The sequence below is a fragment of the Galleria mellonella genome, unplaced genomic scaffold (genome assembly GCF_026898425.1).
Source record: "Galleria mellonella isolate WM207_F2 unplaced genomic scaffold, CSIRO_AGI_GalMel_v1 utg133, whole genome shotgun sequence".
NCBI classification, from domain to species: domain Eukaryota; kingdom Metazoa; phylum Arthropoda; class Insecta; order Lepidoptera; family Pyralidae; genus Galleria; species Galleria mellonella.
In genome coordinates this window covers 2,455,876-2,477,791 of record NW_026441990.1, presented here as the reverse complement: position 1 = coordinate 2,477,791, position 21,916 = coordinate 2,455,876, and positions in this window count along the sequence as shown.

Genomic DNA, 21,916 nt, shown 5'->3' with positions numbered 1-21,916 from the left:
CTTACTAAAAACAAAGTTAAACTTGCGATAGAGACGTGTTGAATACATGTTTATGACATACATGACATTTTACTACAAAAGCGTGGCTAACTCCCGTTTAGACGTTAAAATATGTCTAAACAAAAGAAAGTCCATGTTGCTAAAATAAAAGGCATTTAAAGTAATAAATTATACAATATAAATGTATATAATATAATTATAGGTGTCATATAAATACAGATTATATAATATTTAATCACTTAGACAGGATTTTGTTAATCACTGTTTAGATAAACTGTGTTAATTTGTTTTAGTAACATAGTTATATATTTATTTAAGTAGTTAAGAATAAATTACTAATAGTATTAATAATTGTTTTAATATATTTGAAGTATTACAATTATCGAATGAATTTCTGTATATAGATCATGTCAAAGTAATTGAATTTAGTTACAATACCGAAAATGGCAAATAATAAAAGTGATACTTAATATTGGAGAGCGATCAACAACGGTCAGATGTTTCTTGTTGATTATTGCATCGCCATAATTAATATTTACTTGTTTATAGTAAAAATATATTTAGCAGAAGTCGTCTTACCTGTTGGTGATTTAAAAAAAACTGGACCGCATGCTCACAACCTTAGATCGTAGGCGTCGTGATCGCCGCGAGCCGCTGACGGATCGTCTCCCGTCCCTCGGCCCCTGCTCCCCTGCCGGCACGCCCTGCATCCGCCACTGCCTCCTTGTTTCTGCTGCCCTGGTACTTACTGCACCTATCTATACTATGTGAACTTCATTTGACAGGTGTATTTGAAGATAATGTCAGAATAGAACCATTATTAAGGAGTTGTAACTTCAAATAATAACACTGTGCATTAATGTAAAATTACTGGTGTACTTTATTAATATACCTAGTTAAATGCTTTTTCTTTTTTCTGAATTCAAATTAGTGTAATTACAGATAAATAAAAAAAAGAGCTTCGAGGTACAATGAGATACCACACCGAGTTTATAAGTCCTAAACAACACGCGTTTTAATATGGTCGACAACAAAAACTTTAGTGTCAATTTGCAATTAAATATCAATGATGAAAAATATTGTTAACAAACTAAATTCATCCAATCGGAATAATGGTAGTAGGCTTGTTCCATCCAACAAAATGTAGACATTTCGAGCACATTTAGCAAACAATTATTATTGTTATTATGCTAAAAATACTCAGTCAGTATAACAAAAGCCCTTGACTACTCCATCAGAGATTACAATTCTAATCCCTGATAAAATATATTTGACAAATATTTTTAAAAACTGTTACTTTACCTCGCAAAACACTTATGACAGAAATAGCCGAGACAGTGAATAAATGTGTTCAGCGTATATATAATAGATATACGCAACATGAACATGCAGAATTCACAAAATATAACTTGTATGAGACTCATTGTTACCAAGTTATTATAGGGGGACCAGATTGTCTTATACCAATATGCGTGCGTTCCTCTAAAACCAAATACCTCGAGGCGATGTGGTCGTTTGTTTGAAATAAATATTCTTGAAGCCCTATTGCATTTGGGGTAAGATTCAAAATATGGATATATATTACACGATCTGCACCCCACATTTTCAGCATAAAAAACTTTGCATCAATACTGGCATGATTGATCGCTGCAATATGAATATGTTCCAATTAAAAACAAAAGCTATTCTTTGTTCAAAATCTAACCTGGAAAATGAGACGGGTGCGTCACAACGGGAGGTGATAGAAAACAATACATGAAAGGGTTTAGCGTGTTGATGATATTATTGATTTACTTAATTTTACGTGTGAAATACCATTTACATGTATTTTCTTATTGTTATTTATTATTGCCTCATATTCACTCTTCAATTTTTCCTCGAAATAGTTCAATAAATTATTCGTGAATATGAATCAAACTTTGGGCAGACTCATATTTAAGATTTGTAGGTTTAAAAATTTTACTATGAATAAAAGTATATAGAAATCTATTTATTATAAAATTGTGTATTATTATAACAAAAATTATATTATAATTATTAGAAGATATTTATTATATTATATAATTATATTGTTACGTTGCTTTTTAATTGTACCTACCACTTCAAGTTATGCTAGTGTCTTATAAATATACCTATGAAAAATTGTAAATAAAAATCCATCGTTTAAAAAATAAAGGGCTTAGTATAGACTAAACTGGACGAAACAAAAAATAATCCAAGAGATTCGAAATCCCCTTCGCAAATTCGATATATACCGTAGTACCGCTATGCCCGGGGTTATTTACACAGTGCGAACGCGAATATGCACTATTCGGGTGAACCGGGATTATTTCGATCTTTCATTACCTAATGCACAATGGGGTGAGTGGCTCGTTTAGTTTCGACTTACCCTTTGTTGGTACATGTCTACTTAAAGCGCTTATATTCAAATTGTGGGATTCCATTAAAGCTATTCCAAGTTTATCTTTTACGAAGAGAAACAAAAGCAAGTGTAAAATAAAAAAAGTTATGATTTAAAAAGAGATACGAGATAATAGAAGCCAAAATAACAATTTTTAAAAGTTTTGTCTATCAGTATGTATTTCCGGCAATACGCAATAACGACGGCTTTAAATTGGATGCGGAGAACTGTAGTACCCTTGATGATAGGATTTAAAATCGTTGTCTGTTTTATTACTTACTCACAAAATTATCGAATAGGAAGTAACGCAGTATTCATAGGCATATTTGAGGAGGAGCCTCGTGGACTGGGCCCACCACCTGTTCAGTGGCCTATCATATCATCCGTTAACTGTCCACTGCTGAACGTAAGTCTCCCCCTTGAAGACGGTTTTGCTTGTAGTTGTCACGCATGGCAAGGCGGGTTGGCAACCGCAGTTAAGCTTTTAGTAACGTTTTAAGAGATGCTGTGCCCATCTCTCGACTAATATGTTCCCTTAATTCGTAATATTATAATTTCCTAACACAAAATTTTTGATTACTCGACTTAACTTTAGATTTTAGTCTGTTTGTCATTTATTTACTCAGTCAACCTAGCATTGTAGACTATTAAGAATAACAGCCATTTAAAAAATTATAAGAATATTTTATATTTAGAGATAAATACGATATTTATAGATCACCAGTAGGTAATAGATAAAGAAGAGCTGATTAATAAAACACAGACACGCCATACGTTATAGAAAAATCTCTCAAGATCCAGAAAATAAATTAGATACATTCATATTTTGCAGAAATAACCAACTAATAATATCTCAATATAAAAATAAAAAAAGAATTCAAGTACCAACCGAACGTGCTTACAATCTTGTTAACCGCGACGCGCGGCGGGCGACCAGCGTCCAACTGAGAGGGCACGAACCGACGCTACCGCACGCCTGTTCTTATTTTGAATTTTGACATATTGATGTTGTTATGATTAAAAAAATATATTTAAGCTTCTGGTTGTCGATGGTTGAGAAAGAGTAATATTTAATGAGATACTATCATAATTAAAAAATAAGTACCTACATATTATTATTTCACAACCTGAACTTGTTAGTAAAGGAAGATAGATAAAAATATGTATAAGTAACGAAACTCTAATAGCAATAAAATTATTCATTTCGTTATAAAGTCGTTGTAAAAGCCTTTTCACAACTCATTTGTTACTATGAAAACATGTAAGTACCTACTTTGCCGGTATTTGTAACATATATAAATATACAGCATAAAAAAATATACAGTTGAACATAGAACCTCCTCCTTTTTTGAAGTCGATTAATAAGGATCCTATTAAAGAATATACATAGGTACATATTATGTACTTACCTGAGGTCATTTGGAGAGGATGGATGAAAGAAGAATTACGAAAGAGATTTATCGAGCAAGAATGAATGGAGATGTCGGTAGGGGCCGCCCTAGACGGACGTATGTCGACCAAATAGGCGACGTGCTGAAGAAGGGCCAAATTAAAAGTACCCGTAACCGACGAGCGTGTAACAAGATTGATGAATGTGGAAGAAGCGAAAGAGGTTTGTTTGAATCGAAGCATTTGGCGTTCCATTGTTTCTGCCTACCCTAATGGGAGACAGGCGTGACAGATATGTATGTATGTATGTTACCTGAGGTACTTAATATTTATTGATTTGCCTTAAATGCTTTATACCGGAGTTTTCATCACACAGGTAGATAGGTCTAACTCAGAAATTTTGAACATTTCACAAACTCTAAACGATCATAATAACTTTAAATATTTTGCAAATCATTGTTATGTTACATCCACATAATTACATAAATAAAGAAGGAATAAATGTATCCCGCTGCCTACATTATATTTTCATCTAGAGTGCAATGGAAATAAATTATGTTTCTTGAATAATGGAATACCTTATAAAATACCTACAATATTATAATATTGAATATAAACCATAGATATTAACAGATGTTCTAAAGTTGTGATTAATATTTCTACAAAAAAAACGTTATTGCAAAACATCTGAACTCAATGCGTTGTCGCCCGATTGTCAATTTAAAAGATCTTGAATAAATAATTGGTGGATGGGTTAATGCGAAATTTTTGGTAAAGTGTTAAATTTTTGGATAATATTTACGTTTCCTATAGTTGCTTATATGAATTAAGTACCCGTTTCATTGAATCAGATTGAAATATGTATAAATACCATAAACTCCCACAAGGTTAGGGCTAATGAGTAAAGAGAGAGTAACATTTGAAACAACCAAAATTTTTAAAAACATAACCTAGAAAAATCTATAGCCATTTATACAATTTAATTTATTTGTCTCTCTTCGTTGTTAATTAAAAAGTACCCAATAAAATTTAAAAAATATGCGTTCTCATTATTTCAAATTCGCACTATTATAAAAAAGAACGCAGATATTCACCTGGTTTGATCGAAAGAGACTATCGTTAATTTTTTTTAATGAATGAATCTTAGATTATACAGATAGAGTATCTCCATAGAAATGCTTAGAGAAAAACGAGGCAACTTATTCATACAATTTTGCGTCATAATAGTTATAAGTGATCCCTTTATAACTCTTATATTTATTTTGTCTAATAATTTTTGAATTTTTTTAATGCATAAACACTTATTTATTAAATAATATGTCAACATACTTATTATTTGTAAGTATACACAATACTGATAGAAAAAAAAACGAGTCAGCTAATTTGACAATTAGTTGACTCGTTAGATAATAGACAAAAAGTTGACCCGTTTTTGAAGCTCAATACTCTATCTATATAATCTAAGGAAAGAATGAAATTAATTTAGTAAAAATATTGTTGAATCATTACAGCACAACGGCATCCAGCCATGTGTAATCACAGCAATCTACCCTTGTGCTCTGTAGGGTCCTTACCCTTTGTTTTATAGACTTGCTCGTCAAGTGTCGGCTTGTATCGACTATGAACATTGTATGATGCGTTTTCAAGGTTTACAAATAATGGTTTTTATAAAAAAATCCAGCCTCTGTTGGTATTGTTATTAAGGTTTATCAGAAAAACGGCCGAGCAAGTACGGGTCTGCTACTGCAATTTATTTTAATAACAAATGTAATATAATGATTTCAAATTGATTTGTATAAGAATTTATTAACATTCTCAGTCTATACCATAAAATTCTTTTGAATTTATAATTATTTTTTTTTGAATTATTTACATCTTAGTATCGGTTTCAAAATGTATTCTCTTCCAAACGACTCATGAAAAAATTTACAGTAACATATTTAAAATTATTTTTTAAATAGTTCACAGATTGTAGATAGATAGATAGAGACATAGATAGATGTACAATATATTGAAAACAATAATACATTTAACTTTATAAGACAATAAGAAATACAGATTAATAAAATACGCGCTCATTTTTTAGCATGGATAATCTTGAATAGAGCAGATTTACCAGTAGCACTCTTTACCGGGTATGACGAGAGTAAGATAAACAGTAGACGTAAAACTATTCTTGAACTACCCTCCTAATAGTCCAGATGAGATGTTGTTCGACCATAAATTCCTGAAGTTGTTAAATACTGCATGCTTAATTACAAAACCAACTACGTTTAAATAGGTACCAACACGTCTATGACGCTTGACACACCAGCGCCGGCGGCCGTCCATCTGTCAATGTTTCAAGAACTTCTTGTATATACTAGTGCTGTCAGTATATCGACAATAAGGACGTTATATGTGTATATCTATCTTAGTAATATAATAAAATTACCAGGATATATATATATATATATATATATATATATATATATGGGAGACGTTTAAGAAAATAATATATGTGAATAATAGAAGCCAAAACAATATTTTTTAGAAATTTTGGTCTGTCTGTATGTTTGTTCCGGCATCACACATATACTACTGCACTATGTTGAATGTGACTTTTATAGTTATATTCCTGAGGGTCTAACTTAAAATCTGGTATTTATTTGTTTTATCCAAATACGCTATAATCTATTTGTTTTATATAAATATTTCTAAATCCACGAGTACGACGTAGCGTAAAAAGGCTAGTAAAAATATAAATATTTCATCCTGTCTTGCTTTTGTAAGCTTTTTTTGTATATATAATAAAGAATTGAACTGTTAATTTCTGTTGTTCCTGTTATTCCAATTACTTTTGTAACTGATTTGACATTTACAAATTTCTAAAAAATATCATCTTTGTAAAAAAAGTTTGACAGCAAGCAATAATTTTAGTTCAATTATTTGTTATCGTTTATTGCTATTACTTTCTAATTACAATAAAGTTACAGCATAAATTCATAATACATTACATTTTAAAATTACAATACATTAGATTTTTACACAAAAAAAAAAACATGAAACTAAAAGACAATACTGGAATGCAATTTGTCAGAGATTTGTCTGCGCTTTCGCCGTTAATAATTTAATATAATTATTCACTAGGTCGAAATAGATATGATCGTTTTATCATAACCTCTCTACCAAAAGTATCTCAAACTTTATATACCATATCCACCAGTTTTTATTGCTTACGTTCCACATTTTCAAGTTACTTCAAAGAGGAAGAATCTTAATTCACCAGTATTTTTTGTATACCATACGCGATGTCTTCACTAATTCAGTACCTATTTTATTCATAATTCTTTTTGTAATCGATAGTGTTTACTTCATAGAAGTAAATACGAGTATAATTGTCATCAAAAATATCGATATATTATTGACAAATTAGTACATCCCTACATCTCAAAGCAAATCGGATGCATTATTCATAGTGTAGTTTTTTAACCCATCATTTACAGATCAAAACACTGGCGACAGATGGCGCTGTTTGCTTCAAATTAGCTGTGAAATAGCGCGGTAAAAGTTATCGCGGGTACGGTGATTACTTGCATTGTTTGTTTTAGATTTTTTTGGGGTTCAGTTACAATATATCTATTAAACGACTTCATTTCTCGCTCGGCAAATTGTAGATTGACGCTAGTGAATAACTTATTTAGCTTTTGATTTTTTTTTATTTGGAATAGGTTATAAGAGAAGACTGCCTCTCAATAAGAAAAAACTTTGTGACATTATATATTATATGTTAGTTTTTTAACCGACAACACGATATTTTTGCCAATTATGTGCCACTACCGTCTTCGTAACGTTCAGTTATATATATTATGAAGGAGGTTGTCTATTTATGAATATCTTTGTTACGCAATATTCACCAATTTAGATAATTTTTTTTTAGTCGATAGTGTACTTTTTTGTTGGTATCGTTAATAAATTTATCACAATTAACTACCTTGTTTCTCGTTTGCGACATAAAACGTTTAATTAATTATCTGTATGATCTTATTTTTTAATTGAAATGGTATCTGTAGTTATTTATGTATTGCTATTGTACTTATATACTTTTATCAGTTCATTTATTTTTGTGACAAAACTCAGAATTATGTATTTACATTAAACAAAGTTTGTTTACAGCCTGCATCAGTGATTCTCCGAAACTCATAAACTGAGAAAGGGTCTGGATAAACTGTCATAAAACTAATTTACAATAAAAATAATGAAAATATTGGATTACTTTATTTTACGAAACTATTCTTATATCTTTACGACTTTGTTTTACAAGTACACCGACTAAAGACGTGTATCAAATTATGAACTACATACAAGTTGGCATGTAATCTGGTAATATAATTTCATTCAATAAATATACAATGTAAAATACTGTGTACGTTTAATCGGTGCCTGACAATACTGAGAATTTAATTATCTGGCGTATTGACACGTTACAAGTGCTCACAGCGTGCGATTGAGTGCGGTAGCGTGCTCAAATATAGGTATCTACTATAGCTTAGTCTCTATATTTACTTTAGTAGGTTTTTTTAATGAAATCTAAGAAAAACTTTTGTGACACAATTATCGTTATTTAACCATTAATTGTCTTATGCTGAATATATTAAACTATAAAGCACATACAATTACAGGCGACAGTTTAATTGAACAATGCTTGATTATGGTCAAAAGATTCGAAGATCAAATCTCAACCTAAAGTTCTGAATTTTTAAAATTCACATCTTGACTACCTTTTTACCCGCTACGTCATACACGTGGATTTCAGAAATAGAGAAACCAATGAAACAATCTATCAAGATAACTTATTTTTCGGTTTGGCCAATGGTTGACTGGTAGAGAACACCGTGCATTAAAGTTTAAATAAATAATAATAAATAAATAAATATTATACCAAATTTTATATCTATTACAACTGCATTTGATTTGGTGCAATAGTTTTTATGTGATTTGTCCATCTGCCTGTCTGTATGTTAGTTCTTAACTGCAACGTATAAGGAATACCGTGGACATCACAGTACATTCTTACTTTCCATTCGGTGAACAGTTAGTTAATATAATATTAGTACATAATCAAAAGGAGAACCCTTTCAATAAAAAATAATCATTAAATTAGGCAAACGAACTATTTGTTTTTATACCTGTTGAGTAGCCTACCTATAGTCCGTTTCAATAGAACTTAATAAAATTGTAAACGTATGAATAATTGACCCGATCATAAGACAGACCAATGTCTAAAAAAAGTATAAATAAAAAAAAAAAAGAAATATTCGATTGAATGTTTTGATTTGTTATTAACAGTATACTCTGTTATGTCCACGGTACTGCTCATGTCTTTAGGCGCCGGTTACCACTTTCCATCAGGTGGGCCATCAGCTTGTTTGCCATTCTAAGTTGTATAAAAATTAAAAAAATTCATTCAGAGGATGTTTCTGTTATTATGTCAACAAAACTTGTTTATCTTTTCATTAAGTTTTGTTGAAACGGACTATATGTGCTGTTCTTCTGCATTATATACCTATGTGTAAAATATCAATCACCAGCCCATTTGCTCAACGTGGTGGCTTATGGATGTAAACTCTCCAATGAAAAGCACTAATAATGTGTGACCCCCAGTGCGAAAAGCGGGGATCGTACATGTTGAAAGATACTGGGGAAGGCTTATCCAGCAGTGGAAAAATACAGTTTAAAATGATGAAATATATGTTATGTGTTGCAACAATTTCTATTCTATATTAAAAAAATATATTCGAATTAGGAACTTTTTAATATCGATGCCTAATAAGTTCATTGTCAACCATAGACAAACATGAATGAAGAACTTTGTTTTGTAATAAAGTAATTGAATTACAATATGGCTATCGTGTTAGCTGAGAGTTTATCAGGGCGCCACTCAGCGGACACCGCTGCGACTGCATAATGCGTCATATTTATTGTATCCGTTACGAAAAGATATGCACATAGATGTGTGCTATTTCATCTTTTTTTTTTTTCTTTCATTAGATTGCCAATTTTTTTTTTCTAAATTCAAATCGTCTTTTTTCAAACAGACTTATTTACAAGTTCTTAGATTTCATGCCGGGTGGTGGAAACCTCTGGTGACCAGAAGGCTGGCCTATACTTTGGTCAACGCATTTCCATTGCTATTCAGCGTGGAAATATAGCAAGTATCCTAGGCACCCTACCAGCTGGCAGTGATCTCAAAGAATTTTTTTATCTTTAAATATTTTTAATTTTTTAATTTTTTATGATATTTATATAACGTAAATTAAATTAGTTATATTTTAAATGTCAAAAAGAAGTCAGTAATATATACGAATGTTATAAATTTATTAATTAATTTATTTACACTTTTACACACTTTAGAATTAATTGCATAGCAATATTATTAAAGAATCCTTAAAAAATGTGGAAGAAATAGGGAATAGAAAGAATTATGCTGTCTGATCCACAAAATGAACATTTAAGGATTTGAGGACAAAATTTACACTTTAACTTCTGTATCGGTATACAGAAGTTTGAGTGTCCTTTACAATCATATGTTTTATATTATATGTTTCTTTGGCGTAAATGCATTGGTCATCATGGTTAATTCTTGTCGAATTCTTCACGATAGACCGACCGACCTGTCTTCATCCTCATCTACCATCTATCACTGGTGCCCCGCCAGCGTAAACCGATAGCGTAAGCGGGATTACCATTCTATTTTCACACATAAAAAAAAATCACGTCAATGGTTGCTTCCAATAAACATTATCATACAATGTCCACGCTAGCTTTAATAGGATTCTACGTGTAAACTGCTGCTGTAGTACATAAAACGTCTTTTAATATTGTAAAGAGGACTCTGTATTAAATAAGTATTTATATGTAAACAAGTTCACGAACTAGTACATTTAAGTATTTAAGTTCATTGTTCTAATTAAATGTATATTAATTACGTAATAAAGCATATACTTATTAGTTTCCATGGGGTAGGCTTAGGTATTTGCCTATCCAAATTGCATAAAAATCTAAACCTATTGTATAATAAGAGTGGTGAAATTATTGTATATAACGTAATATAGTTGTAAATATGTATATAAATCGAATTGTCTATATCTTACATATTGAGATATATTTATTTTTCCAAGATATTACAGCATGGGATTTTTAAAAAAGAGGTAAAAGATTTCTTGAGGGCCGGTAACGCTCGCGTAATGTCCCAGGTATTGTTGGAATTCATAGACTACGATAACTGCTTATGATCAAGTAGGACGTACGCTTGTTTGCCACCTCAATGGTATAAAAAAAGGAGAAAATATATAAAGGATTTATTTATTTAAGCCTTTGTACATTTACTTATAATATAGATATTAGATAATAGCAAATATGTACACAGGCGGACTTATCTCTTAAAAGGATTTCTTCCAATCAACCTTGAGAACGCGAAAGGAGAAAATATCTATAGGCTTTTTTTTTCGATGGGTGAAAATGGTATGGTTACTCCGCTTGTGCTAACGGGATACGCTGGCGGAGCACCAGTGAAGAGTGATAGATGAGAATGAAAACAGGCCAGTTAGTCCATCATGATAAATTCATCAGGAATTAACCATGATAGTTTCCAGGGGGAACCGCGAGGAGGTCGACCTGGTTGGATATATTGCTAGCAATGGGATTCTCAGTCTCTATTACTAACAATCCCTTTCTATCTATACGGTTTGTATATAAAGCATAACATATATGTATGGTGCAAAAATAATATGATAAATAATATACTTGTAACTATATAGTAAGTAACAGTATAAAAAAATGTAAATAAATAAAATTATTAATATATATTTTTATTATAGGTATATATTTGCGACAGTTCTGAGCCCTTTTCAAATTAATTTAATAAACACATATTATAATAATCATATGAGAAACTAAAATACAATAATATAATGTGAGAGGTCCACCAGCTATAGCACAAGTGACGCGGATGCGAGGTCCATAAGCCACAAAGCGGTGTCACTAACAGAGCGAGGGACTTAGCTTTTGATCCCTTCAAAGGAAAGTATGCTGTCAGGCCCGTTTCTGTGCTTGTAAGTATTTAATTAAAGTGATATGTTACAGGTACAAAAAGTATTTATCTATTACTTAGTTAAATATAGTTTATGAAAGACAATATCTATAACGTCACTTTGCGTAAATAAGGTTCAGAGTTCAATTCTTGATCGGGTTAGTTTTTTTTTAATGGATGATAATGGAATGCTATCCCCGCCTGCGCTATCGGTATACTCTGGCGGGGCATCAGTGAGGGTGAAGATAAAGCAGGTTTTTTTTTGTTGGGTGAAAATGGAATGGTAACCACGCCTGCGCTAACGGGATACGCTGGTGGAGCACCAGTGAAGGGTGATCGATGAGAATGAAAACAGGCCAGATCATGATGAATTCATCAGGAATTAACCATGATAGTTTCCAGGGGGAACTATCTTTTTGCTTTTTTGTCGTGGAATTTTTAATTACTTTTGCCGTGTAGTCCCGGCGTAGAATGGACCACCCCTTATTTCCCGTGGATGTCGTAAGAGGCGATTAAGGAAACTTAATGATCGAAAGATGGGTTCCCCTTAAAACATGACCAAAGCCTAACTGCATTTGCAAACCCGACTGCCAAGTGTCTGACAACTACTGACAAAACGCCCCTTATGTGGGAGGCCTACGTACATCAGTGGACAGTTAACGGCTTATATGATGGTAATGACGATAGTACAAATTTAATACATACAACGTGATACAAAAACTTAAAAAACGAGATTAAGAAAACCAGTACTTAGTTGTAAATTATCAAAGATAATATTATTATCTCGATACTGACAGCTAGCACCACGCATGCGTACGCAACCAATAACGGCAAATTGATTTGTGAGCGTGCCGCGGAGAGAGGTTATAATATTCGCGCCACGCGGCCGTGCGCGCGAGCCCATGCTGAGACTGCGTCTGACGGCAACCACACATTATTTCAATGAACACATATTTTTATTTAACATCTTACGGTATAACTGAAAAAATAATACTACAATATAATGTTAATCATCATCAACATCACCAGTCAACTACGCTTTATTGCATTTTACGGCGCCAATCATTCTCAGAAATTACATGCAAATGCCATCAGATTTCGTCTCACATTGGATACCTTTCTAGGCCCAGTGCTAACTACGGAATACGTTTACATATATATGTAGTCCATGGCTATCATCAGTTTACTGATTATAATTCATCTATAGTAGTTTCAATCTTAGCAATATGATAAAATTAAAACTAGATGGTAGGTATCTATACGTGGGAGATAATTAAGAAAAAATAATATGAAGGTGTTATAAGACCAACAAAAACAGTAATATTATGAAATTTTTTTTGTCTGTCTATATACCAAATAGGATGCGATATTTCATTGTAGTGTTTCTGAAAATATTAAAATCTGGTCTATCCTATTTAAGAGCTGCGCTCTTGTCGGTGGAGTACTTGCCACTCACTACGATTTTCAGCGAGTCTCTTCACCTCTTGATACGACACGACACCAACTCCTTCCTTGATCTGCCTGATGTAACTATGTCTCGGTCTTCCTCTTCCCCTCCTTCCTTCTATCTGCTATATGTTTCATATTGATATGCGCCATCTAGAAGTCTATTTTATTGAATTTCTTGCTACTGAAATCCACGCATACGAAATAACAGGCAAAAACAATTCAAGTCTAAACTTTTAGCTTATGGACCAACCCCATTCTCCGTGTCTACGTCTGTACATTATAATTAGAAATATACATACCTAATTACGAATGTAATGTGCAGGAAAGACGCACTAATTAAAAACGTTAATATTTTGGAGGACAAAAGGAGCCATTTCGTTGCTGTAGACATAACAGAGTATACTGTTTCGCCCATGATACCCCCCCATGCGTTGCCATTCATGAGGAATCAGGTGTTATTCTTCTGTATCCTGTAAATTCACTGCCATATCCCACCCTTCAAATCGAAACACAGCCGTGCAAACACAACTGCTTCACGGTTGAAACACGAATGAGACAGAGGTGCCCAAGCAAACGACTTTTGTACAAAGTCTACCTTTCTGGTCTTCTTGTTGTCTCTTCTTTAAATATAATTAATTATTGCTGTATTTGCCCGAAGTTATTCATGCAAACTTTAATCTTATGTGCACTCAAACAGAGATCATAGGTTAGGGAGAAAATTTAGGATTTGTCTGAAATAAAATTATACATTTTCTTTGTTTTTTTGTTTTGTTTTAGAAACTTATTTAATAAGTAATGAATAGAACTTAGGTGTAGTTGTAGTGTAGTCGACTGAAATGACAATTGACAATACATGACACAGATGTCTAAGATGAAAATGACGACTAGTGTCCGTGGTGCTGTTTATGTCTATATAGGTGACGATTGCTTAATTTCATCAGGTAGGACGTCAGCTTGTATGATATTCTAAGTATCATAAAAAAATTACTACATAATATCTTAGATGGTATACATATATATATATATATATATATATATATATATATATATATATATATATATATATATATATATATATATATATATATATATATATATATATATATATATATATATATATATATATATCTAGATGGGAAGTCGTGATCTGAAAACGATAACCCCATTAGTTCTAAAGCCTGAAAGTACTTAAACATACATAGTATTCGTAGTATTTATAATTTATTAAATAAACAATTAACATAATAATAATCACCCATTACAAGATTTCGAAATGTGGTCCCGGTATAGAACGGAACTTTCCTTTCCGGTGGGTGTCATAAGAGGCGACTAAGGGAATTTAACAGTGGAGGGATGGGCAGCGGCGTCCGTATTAAAACATCATCAAAGCCAAGTTAGGCTTTGGTGATGTTTTAAGAAGGACGCCAATACGTCTGCCAAGTGTTTGCTACACTATTGACAAAACTCGAATGAGAGAAAGGTCTACTTTCAGAAGGTAACGCCTGATATGGTATGGTATTACAAAATTAATAAAATTTTAAGTATTCCAAAAAGCATGCAATTTTTAAAAAATGTCGAAGTATTTTTAGGATCTTCTAGAAGCTAGTTCGATAGTATGGAAGCGAAGAATCGTTATATCCTGTAGGAGACCGTAGTAAGATAATAAAGAAAAACGTTGTTTGTTACCAGGAACGCAGAAACTGAAAGAGCTGTACCTACTCGTGTAACAGACGGTACTAATGAGTACTGAATATTTTAGGATGCGACAGTTCCTTTCACTTGTCGCTTCTGTTGACACCCGTGACAGCCATGACAACGTTTACGTAACAATTCTCTATGCTACGTTACTACAAAATAAATTGTATGCTCATGAAAAAAATCCAAAGCAAACACTCGACTTTTATAATGGAATTGAACCACACTCAATAGAATAGGTAACACACCCACAATAAAAAAGACGGTTCGATTTTTAAAATTGGAAAAAAAAAGTTTTTGTCCATGTCTTAACTATTCAATGAATCTATTCAAGCAAATCGATCATTCGCAATGGTTATTCACTTGGTAAAATATTTTGCTTTTAATTCTAGTGGATATCTATTATAGATCAGGCTTATTTTAATGGATTGAGTAAAGGTTTTTTTTATATTTTTATATGATTCGCTATGCCAAAGGATGTATCTAAAAAAGAGGTAACTGGCAGATTTTTGTTTTCACATAATAGATATAAGTAAAAATCTGGTGTAATCAGCCTCGCGTAATTTCGGACAAAAAATTGTTGGTATTAAATCTATGCAACCACTTCATTCATTTGAAAATTTTACACTATAAAGTAGCAAGGTTTTTATGATACGGTTAAGAGATTGGACTGCGACATTATGTGTAGCATGTACATACTTGACTATAGTAGACAATAATAACAAGAAAATCGGGATAATATAAGTAATATTAAGCTAAACTCAGTACTCAAAATATGTTTTAAATTCGCATCAATATCTATTTTATATCTAAGCCTTATATTAAACGTACTTTTAATTTAATGAGTACGTAGGTTTTAGATTTATGAAAACATTTTTGTTCATTGTTATGTAATTTGAAGGCTTTTAATATAATAAATAATTCCATCAAGTTAGTTTTATTTTATGTAACGTTATATTACTGTTTTTATTGTATTATAATACAAAAGAGTTGTAGCATACCTTATACCTAATCTAATTTTCTGTAACGACCTTTAAAAACATTAATATTTGCAAAAACATACCGTGAAATTATAATCTCCGTGGAAATATTGCGTGGATACGAATTCTGAGGAAAAAATCATTAAAAAAGTATAGGAAAAGATGTGATGTCGTAGATATGTAGGGAATGAGCTCTACGGTCTCATTGTGATGTAGATAAAGCCTGATTTACATTACGTAGATTTTACATGTAGGCATATGCAGGAAAACATCTAGGTATTATTGGTTTCACGAAATCAGAACACTATTGTGCTCTTAATTTTTTTTTTTAATAAATCTATCGTTTCAGCATTTCATTCATTTAAATTGTTACCAATTCTTTTATATTACAGGGTTATAATTTTATCAAAAGTTCAGAACACTAGTTTTGGACTGTGGAAACTAGTTTTCAAAAATATAGAAATTAGTTTTAATTACGAAACTACTCTTCTCAAATTTAGTTTCGTGATGTAAATTTGACTTAATGCTATTAGTTGCGTGTGACGAATCAATCAACAATGCATGACGAAGTGCGTAACGTGATAACTTAATTCGATTTTTGAAACAGGTACAATGCCTGCGACTTTGTTCGCATTTCTGCAGTGTATAATGGATGACCATTACTGTACTATATACTCGTATTAAGTAAGTACTTATTTAAATCCCTGATATTTCATAGATAGATATATTATTTGCATTACTTACAGCACACAAATAATAACAGACATACATGTAATACATAGACATACACTAAAAAAATCCCTATTCTACAAAATTTAAAACTATATATTAAGGATCTTTCTATGTTTAAAACAGAAAGTTCCTTTATGTTACTCGTAAATATTATTACTTTTAGATAAGTATATGAGTAATATATCAAATCATTTTAAGTAGATCATTCTAAGTAAAATTATTTAATTTTTTGTAGGGTTATGTAGGTATATATTTTTGAAAATATTCTTTTTTTTTACTATGATTATGATTATTAGTCTTTAGTGACCAATCATATGCCTCATACAATATTGCACGAAAATACATAAATAAAATTTTTATAACTGTCTGCATAAACTGTGATCTATTTAGGAAGTATAAAAAATTTAAAAAAGTATTTCGAAGCTCTATTTAGAGAAAGTGATGTACATTTTCAAGTTCGTTATAGACATACTTACCTATATGGTATTCGCAGCCTCGTGTAATTTCATCCCATAACTGTATAGATACCAGTAAAAATATCTTATTAACGAAGAAAAAGAATCCACGAAACAAAATGTAAGTAACAAGAAAATTTGAAAAGAAAATTAATAAATCTGTCGGAACCTTCGAATAACATTAAACGGTTATCCAAATACGCACGATTTAATGGATACTTTGTCGTTAAGAGATAGAGTATATTTTTGTTTGCATTTTACAAGACGAAAATCTTCCAAGCCCTGTGTTACGTTTCTATTAAAGATTCCCTACAAACAGTTTTCCCCCAAAAGAAGTTGGAAAAAAATGTAATTTGAAATAACAAGTCGGTTTCGATTTGATTCGACTTCCCTTATATTTTACATGCAAAATTTAATACAATTACATATAGATGGGTAGGTACCTATTATTTTTTGTTTTTATTTTCACGTATCTATGAGTGGGTAGATATTACCTATAACCATGGACTTAGTATAATGTATAAGCCTATAATGTAAATGAGAAAAGTTGATTTACAAAAAAAAAGGATTAAATCTTAAACTCCAAAACGATATCTGTGTACTCGTGAAACTGATTTCATTCCGATTTCACCAGAGGGAGACTTTGTATTATATAAAAGTCGATTGCTTGGGTACCTCTGTCCCATTTGTGTTTCAACCTTGAAGTAGTTGTGTTTGCATGGCTGTTTTTCGGTTTGAAGGGTGGGAATAGCAATGCATGGGGGGTATCATGGGCGAAACAATATGTGTGCGTACTGTTATGTCCATGGTACTGCTCATGTCTATTACCACTTTCCATCAGGTGGGCCGTCAGCTTGTTAGCCATGTCATATAAAAAAATTGCATATCTAGAAACATCGAACGATACATAAAATTCAAATTTTTTTATAATTAAATTCCAGAATTCTAATTAGGCTCTTAAACTAATAATGGAATGTCTACGTAATTGAATACTATAGTAGCTATTTTAATAGGAGTTTACCTATTACAATAAGTATCCAAACCCACTTTCAGAGTTATCTTTATTACTAGCTTTTTGCCCGCGTATGAAATAATCATACGCATGTATTTTAGAAATAGAATAACTAGTGAAACAGACTTCTTCCAGATGGTATATCAAAATTCCTCAGGCACACAACTGTGAAAAACCGCATCAATTTAGCGCAAATTAGATTAAAAAATCACTATGTCGATATTGTGTTTATGTTAACAAAACTAAAAAAATAAATCTATGTATCTACCAATACAATAAAATGAATGACTATTTATATTATAGCATTTTATCATTATCCATAATTATATCTCTCCCGAAATATCGACATAGGTAGGTATTATAAAAGACTTAGCTGCTTAACGTAAAATTCAAATTCACTTAATTGGTTGCATAGATTTAAATTCATACAAATAGTTTTTTGTTTGAAGTCACGCGAGCCTATTTAGGTTCATGTGTGGTCTAGGGATGACCGCATTCAACATTATATGATTTTAAATGTAGAGTATGTATTATAAGTAGCATTATTAATGTAACTTAGTTCTAGAATATATTCACACTACTTATAAATGTAAGGTAACTGCAAATAGGTGTAGTTCGCAAATTTCAACAAAGCTCCTTCATCTGACAGCAATTCCGTTTTAGAGCTTTAATCCCGACTCTAGTACGAATAAAAGGCATATTTCGTTCGCCGGCGCTGGCAAAATTGTCATCGCAAATAGCTTTTGCCTTAGGCGCTGAAATAGTCCAACTTCAAAACGCTCCTTTTCCAAATTACCGTAATGGAAATGAAACTCTAACTGCAAGTATTTAAGTTTAAAATCTTCTGGGCAAAGTGACGTTCGGTAATGTAACAATGAAAATGCCAGCATTGCACACGTAAATACGATTCGTCGAAACGTTTCACGTTGAGTAGAGTTAATGCGTAACAGAATAAGGTTCACAATCATCTGAAAGGGAAATCTGAACTTGAAAATCGTCGCCCGTCTGACGCTCGATATCAAATAAACATTATTACAATGATGGAACGCCTCAAGCGACTTTTGTGGAAGCAAGCGAAATGGTGTTCTAATTCTATTAATGACAGAGTAAAATTTTCTTTGGTGAATATTCAGTGCTAGGATTTTCGCCGGGGGAAGCGAAAAAGATGACCGGATGGAGATTTCAGCGTGTGGAAACGGGACAGTGATATAGCTCGAAGCGCTGTGATTGGTCAGGAAGGCCGCAGGCTGTGAACAGTAGCCCGCCCTATGTCTACTGTAAATGGTGACGGGTGACGTTCAGAAGGATGTAACTAGATTATTTTGTAAAAAAGGTACAATTATTATAGTAATAAAAGATTACACCTGCTACTATATTAGAATTGTAAATATTTGGTAGTATCACAAACCCTTGTTTAGGCTTTAGACTACATTACTGTTCAATGATTTTTTTATTGTTATGTAAACACATTAATGATACAATAGAAATATAACAATAGACAGACATAGTGTTATTTTTCATGTGGATAATTTACACTTATTAGTATATAAGAATAATATAAGTAGTACCTATGTAAAGAGGGCATACTAATGATAAACAAAAAATATTATTATTATAAAATACACACTTATTAAATAACAAAAAACTTATTAACTACAAGCAATTCAGCTCGGCTGAGTAGTTTTACAGTATATCCATTACGAACAAGCAAACAATCAAATCTTTCCTCTTTATAATATCAGTATACAGTGTAAAATATATTCAATAGTCCTTTCGATGATTTTGTTGATAGGAATCTAATGAGATCGACTTTATGCCATGTAGATACAAGATATCTATATGTGGTAGAATGCAATTTTTATTACTGCTGCAACTTCATCATAAATTATTAGTTAACCCCAGTTGAATTAGGACCTACAATAGCACTCTCTACAAAGTTAACAATTCAATTAGAGATTAGACATAAAATATGATTACGAAACATAAACACACAAATGCAAATTACATAAGATTATAAGATTCAGTAGTATGATAACACGTGAAGTTTGTGATTAAATAAAAAAAAATATTTAAATCTAATTTATATTAAGCATGTAAATATATATATATATATATATATATATATATATATATATATATATATATATATATATATATATATATATATATATATATATTACAAAAATAATGTCTAGAGTTAACCATGGTCTTCACTGCGTACTTCCTATTTTTAAGTTGTTAAATTTACATTTTTTTTTCATAAATCTCCTGTGGCACCAATAATAAATTATACTTACAAATATACATGTCGAAAAAGCGAGAGAAATCTCAGCTACGTGTTTGTGAGCGCCACCCCCGCCCTGGGCGACACCGAGGGCGCCGTCTTGCGTCGCTCGGGGCGGAGCGCGCCACCCCGTCCGTACACGGCCGAGAGATGTATGCTTCACCCAAGTATAGTATAGTATATAGTATAGTATAGTCTACATTTTACATACACAACTTGTAACTAAAATATAATTCTATATTGAAGTCTATTTTGTGAATTAGAAATGAATGTAGATATAGTTGAGAGTGTGAAATGGTTGGAAACAGACTAAAGTTCTGTCGCAACCGTCTAGACGAGTGACGATCCTCCATCGAGCGTTTTTTAAGGCATTTTTTTTTCACGCACAACTACGCTTTGGAATCAACTTTCAGCAACAGTATTTCTGAACCTATAAGGTATTATGACCTTCAAAAAAGAGCATTGTTCTTTTTAACAGGTCGACGTTGAAATTTTTTTTATACAACTTAGAATGGCAAACCAGCTGATGGCCCTGATGGAAAACGGTAACCGTCGCCTATAGACATGAGCAGTACCATGGACATAACAGAGTATACTGTTTCGCCCATGATACCCCCCATGCGTTGCCATTCCTGAGGACTCAGGTCTTATTCCTCTGTACCCTGTAAATTTACGACATATCTCACCCTTCAAACCGAAACACAGCCATGCAAACACAACTGCTTCACGGTAGAAACACGAAATGCTTCTGGTGTTACGGGTGATATAAGCGACGGTAATCACTTACCTTTAGATGAGTCGTATGCTCGTTAGACCTCTGTGTTGTAAAAAAAGACTTAGATATTCGGAAATATCGGGAATGGCAACGTATGAGAGATATCATGGGCGAAACAATATACTCTGTTATGTACACGATACTGCTTAGGTTTATTGGCGATGGTTATCACTTTCCATCAGGTGGGTCGTCAGCTTGTTTCCCATTCTAAATTGCATAAAAAAAACACACACACACACACAGTTAAACAAGTATGTACCTAAGCACAATATAATTTATGCTTATATCTTAGCTAACTATCATAGACAATTTAACATAAAGGTTCGATTGCTAAATTTACCACGAAATAAACTGAATATAACTAACTATACTTTGTCGTTTCAGCCGTGGCCGGCCGTCGCTCCGTTAGTACCCGCCCGGCCGTCCTGAAACGTGCCGCCTGAAAATTCTTTCAGTTATATGTACAACATTAAATATATATTATATATGTAAATAATATTTATATACTTATGTGGCAGTGTTATGTGAGATAATGTGGACTGATCATGAGGATTGAAAATTGAATTTAAATTTAGAATAAGCTATAGTGTTTACGAATTTATAGTACAAGTATAAAACATCATTAAAGAAATTTTTATTAAACGCAAAATTTATACAAAAGTCGGCTGCATCT